This window comes from Nicotiana tabacum, chromosome 6, assembly GCF_000715075.1.
Source record: "Nicotiana tabacum cultivar K326 chromosome 6, ASM71507v2, whole genome shotgun sequence".
Taxonomy (NCBI): Eukaryota; Viridiplantae; Streptophyta; class Magnoliopsida; order Solanales; family Solanaceae; genus Nicotiana; species Nicotiana tabacum.
The window spans coordinates 28,584,313-28,596,588 of NC_134085.1; positions in this window are offsets into that span (position 1 = coordinate 28,584,313).

Genomic DNA, 12,276 nt, shown 5'->3' on the forward strand with positions numbered 1-12,276 from the left:
CTTTCTTGGGGCACGTGGTGTCCAGTGAGGGTATTCTGGTTGATCCGAAGAAGATAGAGGCGGTTTAGAGTTGGCCCAGACCGTCCTCAGCCATAGAGATTCACAGCTTTCTTGGTTTAGCAGGCTATTATCGCCGGTTTGTTCAGGGATTCTCATCTATCGCATCTCCCTTGACCAAGTTGACTCAGAAGGGTGCTTCATTTGTATGGTCGGATGAGTGTGAGCAGAGGTTTCAGAAGCTCAAGACAGCCTTGACCACAACTCCACTGTTAGTTTTGCCATCAGCTTCATATACCGTGTATTGTGATGCTTCGAGAGTTGGTATTGGTTGTGTATTGATACAGGATGGTAGAGTTATTGTTTATGCTTCTCGTCAGTTGAAGCCCCATGAAAAGAACAACCCCATTCATGATTTGGAGTTGGCTACCATTGTGCACGCGTTGAAGATTTGGAGACATTACTTGTATGGTGTGTCCTGTGAGGTATTTACTGATCATCATAGTCTCCAGCACTTGTTCAAGCAGAAGGATCTTAATTTGAGGCAGCAGAGGTGGTTGGAGTTGCTAAAGGATTATGATATCACTATATTGTACCATTCGGGAAAGGCCAATATGGTGGTTGATGCTTTGAGTCGAAAGGCGGTGAGTATAGGGAGTTTAGCATATATTCCAGTCCGGAAGACACCTCTTGCAGTTGATGTTCAGGACTTGGCCAATCAGCTCATGAGGTTAGATATTTTGGAGCACTGTCGGGTGTTGGCTTACGTGGTTTCTAAGTCTTCCTTATATGATCGCATCATAGAGCGCCAGTATGATGATCCTCATGTGCTTGTCCTTAAGGACAGAGTTCAGCATGATGATGCCAGAGATGTGACCATTGGTGATGATGGGGTGGTGAGAATGCAGAGCCGGATATGTATGTCCAATGTAGATGGGCTTCGGGAGTTGATTCTGGAGGAGGACCATAGCTTGTGGTATTCCATTCATCTGGGTGCCGTGAAGATGTACCAGGATTTGAGGCAACATTATTGGTGGAGGAGAATGAAGAAAAACATTGTGGGATTTGTAGCTCGGTGCCTCAATTGTCAGCAGGTGAAATATGAGCATCAGAATAAGTACCGACATTGGGGTGTGCCGGTACTATTTGTGAAGAAGAAGATAGCACTATGAGGATGTGCATTGATTATAGGCAATTGAATAAAGTAACAGTTAAGAACAAGTATCCTTTGCCTCGCATTGATGATTTATTCGACCAGCTTCAGAGAGCGAAAGTGTTCTCCAAGTTTGATCTCCGTTCAGGTTATCACCAGTTGAAGATCAGGGAGTCGAATATTCTTAAGACAACTTTCAGGACCCGATATGGTCATTATGAGTTCTTGGTGATGTCTTTTGGGCTGACCAATGCCCCAGAAATCTTCAAGCATTTGATGAAGAGCGTGTTGCGGTCTTATCTCGACTCATTTGTCATAGTCTTCATTGATGATATTCTGATGTATTCGCATAGTTAGGAGGAGCACGCGGAGCATTTGAGAGTTTTGTTGCAGAGATTGAAGGAGGAGAAGCTTTATGCAAAATTGTCCAAGTGTGAGTTTTGGCTTAGTGTAGTGGCTTTCTTGGGGCATGTGGTGTCCAGTGAGGGTATTCAGGTTGATTCGAAGAAGATAGAGGCGGTTCACAGTTGGCCTAAACCGTCCTAAGCCACAGAGATTCACAGCTTTCTTAGTTTGGCATGCTATTATCGCTGGTTTGTTCAGGGATTTTCATCTATCGCATCGCCCTTGACCAAGTTGACTCAAAAGGGTGCTTCATTTGTATGGTCAGATGAGTGTGAAAAGAGCTTTCTGAAGCTCAAGACAGCCTTGACCACAGCTCCAGTGTTAGTTTTGCCATCAGTTTCAGGTTCATATATAGTGTATTGTGATGCTTCGAGAGTTGGTATTGGTTGTGTATTGATACAGAAGGGTAGAGTTATTACTTGTGTTTCTCATCAGTTGAAGCCCTATTAGAAGAACTACCTCGTTCATGATTTGGAGTTGGCTGCCATTGTGCATGCGTTGAAGATTTGGAGACATTACTTGTATGATGTGTCCTGTAAGGTATTTACTGATCATCATAGTCTCCAGCACTTGTTCAAGCCGAAGGATCTTAATTTGAGGCAGCGAAGGTGGTTGGAGTTGCTAAAAGATTATGATATCACTATATTGTACCATCCGGGAAAGGCCAATGTGGTGGTCGATGCTTTGAGCCGAAAGGCGGTGAGTATGGGGAGTTTGGCATATATTCCAGTTAGGGAGAGACCTCTTGCAGTTGATGTTCAGGCCTTGGCCAATCGGTTCGTGAGGTTAGATATTTCGGAGCCCAGTCGGGTGTTGGCTTACGTGGTTTCTCGGTCTTCCTTATATGATCGCATCAGAGAGCGCCAGTATGATGATCCTTATTTGCTTGTCCTTAAGGATAGAGTTCAGCATGATGATGCCAGAGATGTGACCATTGGTGATGATGGGGTGTTAAGGATGTAGGGTCAGATGTGTATGTCCAATGTAGATGGGCTTCGGGAGTGGATTCTGGAAGAGGCACATAGCTCGCGGTATTCCATTCATTTGGGTGCACCGAAGATGTACCAGGATTTGAGGCAGCATTATTGGTGGAGGAGAATGAAGAAAGACATTGTGGGATTTGTAGCTTGGTGTCTCAATTGTTAGTAGGTGAAATTTGAGCATCAGAGACAGGGTGGCTTGCTTCAGCAGATGGATATTCTAGAGTGGAAGTGGGAGAGGATCACTATAGACTATGTAGTTGGACTTCCATGGACTTTGAATAATTTCGATGCTATTTGGGTGATTGTGGATGTGACGACCCGGCCAGTCGTCTCATGAGTTACTGCTCTGTTTTCTCCATTTCTACTTATTTATGCTTCGTTATTTGTGTTTTATATGATCGAGTTGAGTAGGTTGCGTTCGGAGTGGATTTGGTAAGAAATGAGACACTTAGTCTCTTTTGAGAAGGTTCAAGTTGGAAAAGTCAACCGGATATTGACTTGTGTGTTAGAGAGCTTGGATGTGAGTTCTGATGGTTCGGTTAGCTTCGGGAGGTGATTTATGACTTAGGAGTGTGATCAGAATTGGTTTTGGAGGTCCGGTGTAGAATTAGGCTTGAATGGGCGAAGTTAGTATTTTGGAGATTTCATGTTGGTAGGTGAGATTTTGATCCGAGGGTCGGAATGAAATTCCGAGAGTTTCTGTAGCTTCGTTATATCATTTTTGATGTTTGTGAATAATTTTAGGTCATTCAGACGTGGTTTGGTTGGGTTTTTGATCGAAATCGTATTTCAGAAGTTTTTAGAAAACTTAGGCTTGATTTCGATGTGAATTGATGGATTTGGTGATGTTTGAGGTGTTTTTATGATTTGAACAAGTTTGAATGAGGTTTTAGGATGTGTTGGTGATTTTGGTTGAGGTCCCGGGGGCCTCGGGTGAGTTTTGGGTAGTCAATCGGACCATTTTCCATGTTGAAATGTTGCAGAAATTGATCATCAGCTGTTGCAGAAGAATTGGCCTTCGCGATCGCGTGGAGCTGGTCGCGATCGCGTAGAAGGATTTTGGCAAACCAATAATTAGACCTTCGCGTTCGCGCTTGAAGGCTCACATTCGCGGAAGGTTAAGAATTAGTGCTTCGCATTCGTTGTGAGAGGGTCGCATTCGCGTATAAGGATTTGGAGCCCAGTGGAGTTTGTTCTTCGCGTTGCATGTGAGGGAACGCGTTCGCATAGGGTTATTTTTGGGAAGTTAAAATTTGTGCTTCGCGATCGCGAGGCTTGGGCCGCGATCGCGAATAAGGAATATCAGAACGGGGCAGTGAGTTTATAAAACATTTTATCCGCGATTTTGAGCCATTTTTCCACCATAGCTGAGTATTTTGAGAGCTCTTTGGGGGAAATTAGAGAGGGATTCAAGGAGAATTGATTGGAGGTAAGATTTATGAACCTAAAACGTGATTCTATTGTGAAATTAACCTACAAATTCATGGAAACTAAGCTAAATATGGAAGAACTAGGGCTTGGGTTTTGAACTTTTTGAATTGGGATTTGAAGGGCCATTTGAGGTCGGAATTGAGAACTTTTGATATGTATGAACTCGTGGAAGGATAAGGAACCTGTTGATGTGAAAATTTCTGAGTTTCAAGAAGTAGGCCCGGGGCTCGGGTTTTGCTAATTTCGGGATTTTGATACTTTTCGATTGTTTTCGCTTGGGCTCTGTCCCCTTAGCATATTTTGACATATTCGTTCTGCTTTTGGATAGATTCGACGCGCGTGGAGGCCAATTCGAGGGGCAATGGCGTCGCGAGCTAGAGTTGTAGCCGGTTCGAGGTGAGTAATGATTGTAAATGATGTCATGAGGGTTTGAAACCCCGGATTGCACATCGTAGTGCTATATTGAGGTGAGACACACACTGGATGATGAGCATGGGGTCTTTTACTACTGGGGATTGAGACTTGGTCCGTCCCGACTGATGATTTTAACACATATTTGACTGAAACTTATTTGTTATCATCATGATTTGGGCTAATTGCCATATTTGGGCTTCGTGCCAACTATTTGAACCCTTCGGGGATTTTGACTAATTTTTCCTCACTATACTTGTTAAAAACATATCCTCTGTCATGTTTCTCTCTGTTTTAAATGATTCGAGCCAGTTTTATCATACTATTCCTAAATGAGAGGAATTTATGGGTTGAGATCCCTATCTTCTATTATTGTGCCCGAGAGGCTGTGAGGTTAATGACTGAGAGGGGTTGAGAATCCAATGGTGAGGTTATTATATATGTTATGGATCGGGTTGCACGCCACAACAATACTTATATGGATCGGGTTACACGCCGCAGCGATATAGCGCTTGGGCTGAAGGAGCCCCTCCGGAGTCTGCACACCACCAGTGAGCACAGTCGACTATATATATGTGGATCGGGTTGCATGCTGCAACCATGTATGGATTGGGTTGCACGCGTAGTGGTTATTCTGATTTATGTTATTATGACAGATATATGGGTCGAGAGCTGAGAATAAGCACTAAGTGATGAGAGTGAGCCCGAGGAGCTGATACTGTTCTGAGTGATTATTACTGTGCCCGAGGGGCGGATTTCTACTTATTATTTACCTGCTAAATTGCCTGTTTTACCTGATTTAAAAAGATTTCACTTGACTTCTTCACTGATTTACTGCTTTAAGTGATTTTTACTGCTTGATATAGAATTGCTTTGTGCCTTTATGTATTTTCTTGCTTTCAGCCATTATTTATGATTATTACTCACTGAGTCGGAGTACTCACATTACTCCTTGCACCGTGTGTGCAGATTCAGGCATCGCAGAGTCCACTCCTAAGTGCTGATTCTCCTAGTCCAGGTAGTGTTTTCGGAGACTACGAGGTAGTTTTTGGCATCCGCAGCCCTCGTGCCTCCCTTATATTACTATTTTCATGTCCTTGAACTTCTGTATCAGATTTCGTATCTAGTAGACTGGTATCCGGATTTATTAGTTGCTCATGACTTGTGACACCCCGGTTTGGGTTGTGTCATGATGGTTTCTACTGTTGATATCATTACTTCTGCAAATTATGGTTATTATATCATGTTTTAGAACTATATATGGTATTTAACTGTTTAAATGAGGTGTTCTGTTTTGGTCTGGCTGAACTTGTCTTCACGAGAGGTGTCATCACGACCGGGTTCAGGGTTAGGGTCGTGATAGTGGATCGGCTGACCAAGTCTGCACACTTTAGTCCTGTATGTACTAGTTATTCTTCAGAGCGGTTGGCAGAGATCTACATCCGGGATATTGTTCGGTTGCATGGTGTCCCAGTTTCCATCATTTTAGATAGGGGCACTCAGTTTACTTCGTAGTTTTGGAGGTCTATGCAGTGAGAGTTGGGTACTCAGGTTGAGTTGAGCACGGATTTTCACCCTCAGACGGACAAGCAATCCGAGCGCACTATTCAGATATTGGAGGACATGTTGCATTTTTGTATCATTGATTTCGGAGGGTCATGGGATCAGTTTCTACCGCTTGCAGAGTTTGCTTATAACAACAGCTACCAGCCGAGTATTCAAATGGCTCCATATGAGGCTTTGTATGGGAGGCGGTGTAGATCTCTAGTTGGTTGGTTTGAATCGGGTGAGGCTAGGCTATTGGGGACTTACTCGGTGCAGGATGCGTTAGAGAAGGTGAAGGTAGTTCAGGAGAGTCTTCGTACAGCGCAGTCGAGGCAAAAGAGTTATGCTGTCAAGAAGGTTCGGGATATGTCCTACATGGTTGGTGAGAAGGTTCTGTTGAATGTTTCACCCATGAAGGGTGTTATGAGATTTGGGAAGAAGGGTAAATTGAGTCCTCGGTTCATTGGTCCTTTTGAGGTGCTTCGGAGGATTGGGGAGGTGGCTTATGAGCTTGCTTTGCCACCCAACTTGTCGAGTGTGCATCCGGTATTTCATGTTTCTATGCTCCAGAAGTACATTGGGGATCCGTCTCATGTTCTGTATTTTAGCACGGTTCATCTAGATGATGATTTGACCTATGATGTGGAGCCAGTAGCTATTTTGAGTCGGCAGGTTCAAAAGTTGAGATCAAAGTATATAGCTTCAGTGAAAGTGCAGTAGAGAGGTTGTTTCATGGAGGAGGCTGCCTGGGAGACCGAACGAGAGATGCGGAGCAGATATCCTCACTTGTTTGAGGCTTTTGTTATGTTTCTTGACTCGTTCGAGGACGAACGTTTGTTTAAAAGAGGGAGGATATGACGACCCAGCTAGTCCTCTCATGATTTACCACTCTGTTTCTCCCATTTTTGATTCTTATTACTTTGTTTATCGGTTCTATGTGTGATCGGGTTGGTTGGCTCGGGTTCAGAAAGGATTTGGTAAGGTTTGAGACACTTAGTCTCTTTTGAGGAAGCTTAAGTTAGATAAGTCAACCGGATGTTGACTTATGAGTTAGAGGGCTCAGATGTGAGTTCTGATGGTTTGGATAGCTTCAGAAGGTGATTTGAGACTTAGGAACATGATCAGAATGTGTTTTGGAGGTTCGGAGTAGACTTAGGCTTGAATTGGTGAAATTGGTATTTTGGCGTTTTCTCGTTGATAGGTGAGATTTTGATATAGAGGTCAAAATGGAATTCCGGGAGTTGCAGTAGTTCCTTGGTGTCATTTAGGATGTGTGTGCAAAATTTCAGTTCATTCTGACGTGGTTTGGTTGGGTTTTTGATCAAAAGCGGAATTCGGAAGGTTTTGGAAACTTAGGCTTGAATACGATGTGTTTTGGTTGATTCGATGCCGTTTGAGGCGTTTTAAATATTGGTACAAGTTTTAGTAGTGGTATATGATATGTTTGTGCTTTTGGTTGAGGTCCCGGGGGCCTCGGGGTGATTTCGGATGGTTGACGGAAAGAATGGAAGTTTGAATGGCAACCGAAGATGGAATTCTTCTATCATAACCGCATCTACGGTTGGGAGGTCGCAGGTACGACCACCGCAGATGCGAAAAAGAAGTCACAGAAGCAGAAAGGGGCTATGAAGGCTGTGATCGCAGAAGTGGATGGCGAACCGCACCTGCGATGGCGCAAGTGCGGAGTGAGCATCACAAATGCGGATATTGGTGACTTAAGTGAAACTGCAGAAGCGGTTCGTGGACCACAAATGCGGTACCGCTTTTGCGGTATCGCAAAAGCGGGAATTTGGCTGCAGATGCGAAATCCCTGGGCCCGAAGGTATAAATTGTTTCCTTCGCGACTTTTGAGCTATTCCACCATTTCTAAGTCGGTTTTGGGAGCTTTTTGGGCGATTTGAAGAAGTATTTCAAGGGGAGTTCATTGAGGTAAGGATTTTGGACCTAAAACTCGTTTCCATGGTGTTATTTCACGGATTAGGCTTGTAATTAATGGAAATTAAGGGCTAAAAGTTAGGGAAACTAGGGCTTGGTATTGGAGACCTAGACTTGAGGATTTGAGGGACCATTTGTTGTCAGATTTGGGTACTTTTGATATGTATGAACTCGTGGGGAGATAAGGAATCTATTGATATGAATCTTATCGAATTCCAAGACATGGGCCCGGGGTCGGGTTTTGGTAAATTCGGGATTTATGTTATCAATTGATTATTTTCGCTTGGGCTTCGTTCCCTTAGCATATTTTGACATCGTGATTCTGATTTTTGATAGATTCGACGCGAGTGGAAGCCGATTCGAGGGGCAAAAGCGTCGCGGGCTAGAGTTTGGACTGGATTGAGGTGAGTAATGATTGTAAATATTGTCCTGGGGGTATGAAACCCCGGATTGCACATCGTTGTGCTATATTGAGGTGACACACACGCTAGATGATGAGTGTGGGGTCGGACACCGTTGGGGATTGAGACTTAGTCCATCCCGAATGACTGTTTTACCGCGTATTTGACTGAAAACTATTTGCTATCATCATGTATTGGGTTGAATGCCATATTTGGGCCTCATGCCAACTATTTGAACTCTTAGGGGATTTTTACTGATATTTCCTCACTATTTTGACTTTATACTCGAACTCAGTCATGCTATATTATACTTTTTCATAACTCAACCATGTTTACTCTACTTTAACACTTAAATAATATTTTAAATGATATTTTGGGCTGAGCACCATGTTTTACTGTTGCCCGAGTGGTTGTGAGATTCTGACTGAGTAAGGCCGAGGGCCTATATTGTGAGGAAACACTGATTTTGACTATAAGGCCGAGGGCCTAAGAGTTGTACGACACGAGGTTGCTTGTTGATATGAGGCCGAGAGTCTAGTGATGATGCCACGAGATGGCTTGATATTGCGCTTGGGTCGTAAGGGGCCCCTCCAGGAGTCTGCACACCCCCAGTAAGCACGAGTACCCATTGTGATGTGAGATATAGCCCGATGGGTTGGTTTTATTTCTGAGTTAATGCCCGAGGGGCGGATTTGTTGACATTGTGCCTGAGGGGCGATCCTTTATGTGTTTATCTTTCCTATTTGCCTGTCATTTACTTGCTTAATTGTTAAAAAGGCATTTTATGAAGTTTAAACTGAACTCAGTGATTTTACACATCTTTACGGCTTCACTATTTTTTTACTGGCTTTTACTGCTTCCTTATAGCCTGTTATGTGCCTTACGTGATTTCTTACTTCTTAACCTTTATTTATGATTATTACTCACTGAGTTGGAGTACTCACTTTACTCCCTGCACCCGGTGTGCAGATTCAGGCGCTATTGATCTTGCTTGCGAGGGTTGAGAGCTCCCGATAGATTTCGGAGTTCAAGAGGTAGCTGCTCGGCGTTCGCAGCCCCGTGTTTCTCCCCCTTTATCTCATTTCATTTCCTTTATTAGTGATTCTGTAGTAGCTTTGTAGACTCTTCAGACTTGTATTAAATTGATAGATACTCATAGCTGGTGACATCCCAGTATCGGGCTGTGTTGGGTTTGTTTTCCGCAAACTGTACTGTTCACTGCTTATTTTGATATTTTATCATATTTAAGACTTAATACTTATAATTTTAATTACTTAAAATTGAAATGGAAATGTGTTGGATGGCCTTGTCTTCATGAGAGGCGCCATCACGATCGGGTCCGGGTTTATGGTCAGGACATTCTCACCAAGGTCTTGTAGAAATTTTCCTATAAATAGGCATATGTTTGCAGAAGAAAGATCATCCCACTTTGTATCCAATTTCCTATCTAGTTTTTTCTAAGTTTCTAAGGAGAAAGAGAAGAGTAATCTTAGTCTCTTCCTCTAGTGTTTCTCTTTGTAGTAAAAATATTCTTAGTCTTTTGAAAGTATTTTTTAGCTTTTCTTACTTCATAATGGAGTAATTTCTTTTTGTTGGGATAGTTGATGAATCTTTATATAATTATAATACTATCTTAGTTTCAATACATTTTTGGCCTGAAACTCTATTTACATTTTATACTATGCTGGAATGATGATTTTTTTATCATTATTATCACATCTACATATTTTATATCAAAGTTATTCTTATATTAATTTTGTAATTCTCACGGAGAAAAAATAATATTTAATAACTGATTAATAGAATATTAGAGTGAAAGTAATTTTTGGTAAGATTATTAGTTTAAGTCTGTAATCTTGCTTTCCTCAGTTTTAATTCTCACGGAGGAATTTTTGAAGGCAAAATTATTGATTTTCTAGTAGGAATATTCTCACGAAGTTTTTACTACGCTTGAGCACAATTCAGGCAAGATATTTCAGTTTACTCGTCACTAATTTTAAATCAATTAATTGACATAACCTCACAGAGTGTTAATTATTTATTTATTTCTTAGTGTAAAAATATAATTGTATTAGCAATAAACAATTATTCGTTTGAGAAATACGTATGAAACTAAGATTTTATTGTAATGATATATCAAGTGAATTCAACGATTCCCAACACTTTTTAAATATAAACTTTTCGAAGAAATTTGTCTTAATTTATAATTCCAAACATACATTTCATCATTTTGGTCATCTCAAATAGTAGTAAAAATATTACAAGTCTATAGCTTAGATTGTCCAATCTCTATGGGACGATATCATAAACTATACTAGAATTTGATAGAGTACGAGTAGAAAATCCTATACATACAAGCTTTGTCAAATTTTTGGCGCCGTTGCCGGGGACTGGCACACATCTACTTTAGATTAAATATTTTATTACTAATTTGAGAATTTATTATTATTGTTAATTTTTCCTTCAAAATGTTATCTCCTACATACTAGTATCATAAAACAATAATCTTACTAAAAATTACTTTGACTTTAATATTATGTGCTCAAGTGTAGTAAAAACTTCGTGAGAATATTTTTACTAGAAAATCAATAATCTTGCCTTCAACAATTCCTCCGTGAGAATTAAAACTGAGGAAAGCAAGATTACAGACTTGAAATAATAATTTTACCAAAAATTACTTTCACTCTAATATTCTATTCATCAGTTATTATATATTAATTTTTCTCCGTGAGAATTACAAAATTAATATAAGAATAACTTAGAGATAAAAATATGTAGATATGATAATAATTATTAAAAAATCATCATTCTAGCACAATATGAAATGTAAATAGAGTTTCAGTCCAAGAATGTATTGAAACTAAGATAGTATTATAATTATATCAAGCTTCATCAACTACAACAACAACAAACCCAGTTTGATCCCAACAGGTGGGCCTCGAGAGGGTAGTCTGTACGCATACCTTACCCCTACCTAATGCAGGTAGAGAGACTGTTTCCAATAGACCCTCGGCTCAGGAAGGACAAGAAGAAGAAGTGGAAAGCAAGGAAGGAAGAGAAAAGAAAAGAGGAGAGGGGGGATAAAGGATAAGTAGTACCAAATAATAGCAGCAGGGAATACAATACCTGAGGCAAACACAACCACATAACATAATAGAAATCTAAGAATATGAAGGGACATGCATGCTACTAAGACTATCGGTGAACAACTATAAACTACCTACTAACCTTCTACCTTAATCCTTGACCTCCACACCCTCCTATCAAGGGTCATGTACTCAGTAAGCTGAAGCAGCGCCATGTCGTGTCTACTCACCTCTCCCCAGTACTTCTTAGGCCTACCTTGAGCTCTTCTCAAACTCTTCATGGCCAACCTCTCACACTTCCTGACAGGAGCATCAATGCTTCTTCTCTTAACATATCTGAACCATCTCAACCTCGACTCCTGCATCTTGTCCTCTACAGAGGCTACTCCCACTCTGTCCCAGATAGCTTCATTCTTAATCTTATCTCTCCTAATACACCCACATATCCATCTCAACATCCTCATTCATGCTACTCTCATCTTCTGCAGGTAGAAGTTCTTGACTGGCCAACACTCAGCCCCATACAGCATAGTCGGTCGAACCACCACTCGACTTCATCAACTATCCCAACAAAAAGAAATTACCCCATTATGAAGTAAGGAAAGCTAAAAAATACTTTTAAAAGACTAAGAATATTTTTACTACAACGAGAAAGACTAGAGGAAGAGACTAAGATTACTCTTCTCTTTCTCTTTAGAAACTTAGAAAAAACTAGCTAGGAAATTGGATACAAAGTAGGATGCCCTTTCTTCTACAAACATATGCCTATTTATAGGAAAGTTTCTCCAAGACCTTGGTGAGAATTTGCAAGATAATATCAATATATCATATGGCATTATTGAGAAATTGACATGGCAATTTGTCATGAAATTTTGGTGAGATTTTTCCATAACTTTTGTATCTCTTGACTTTATGTAGTCTTAGATGAA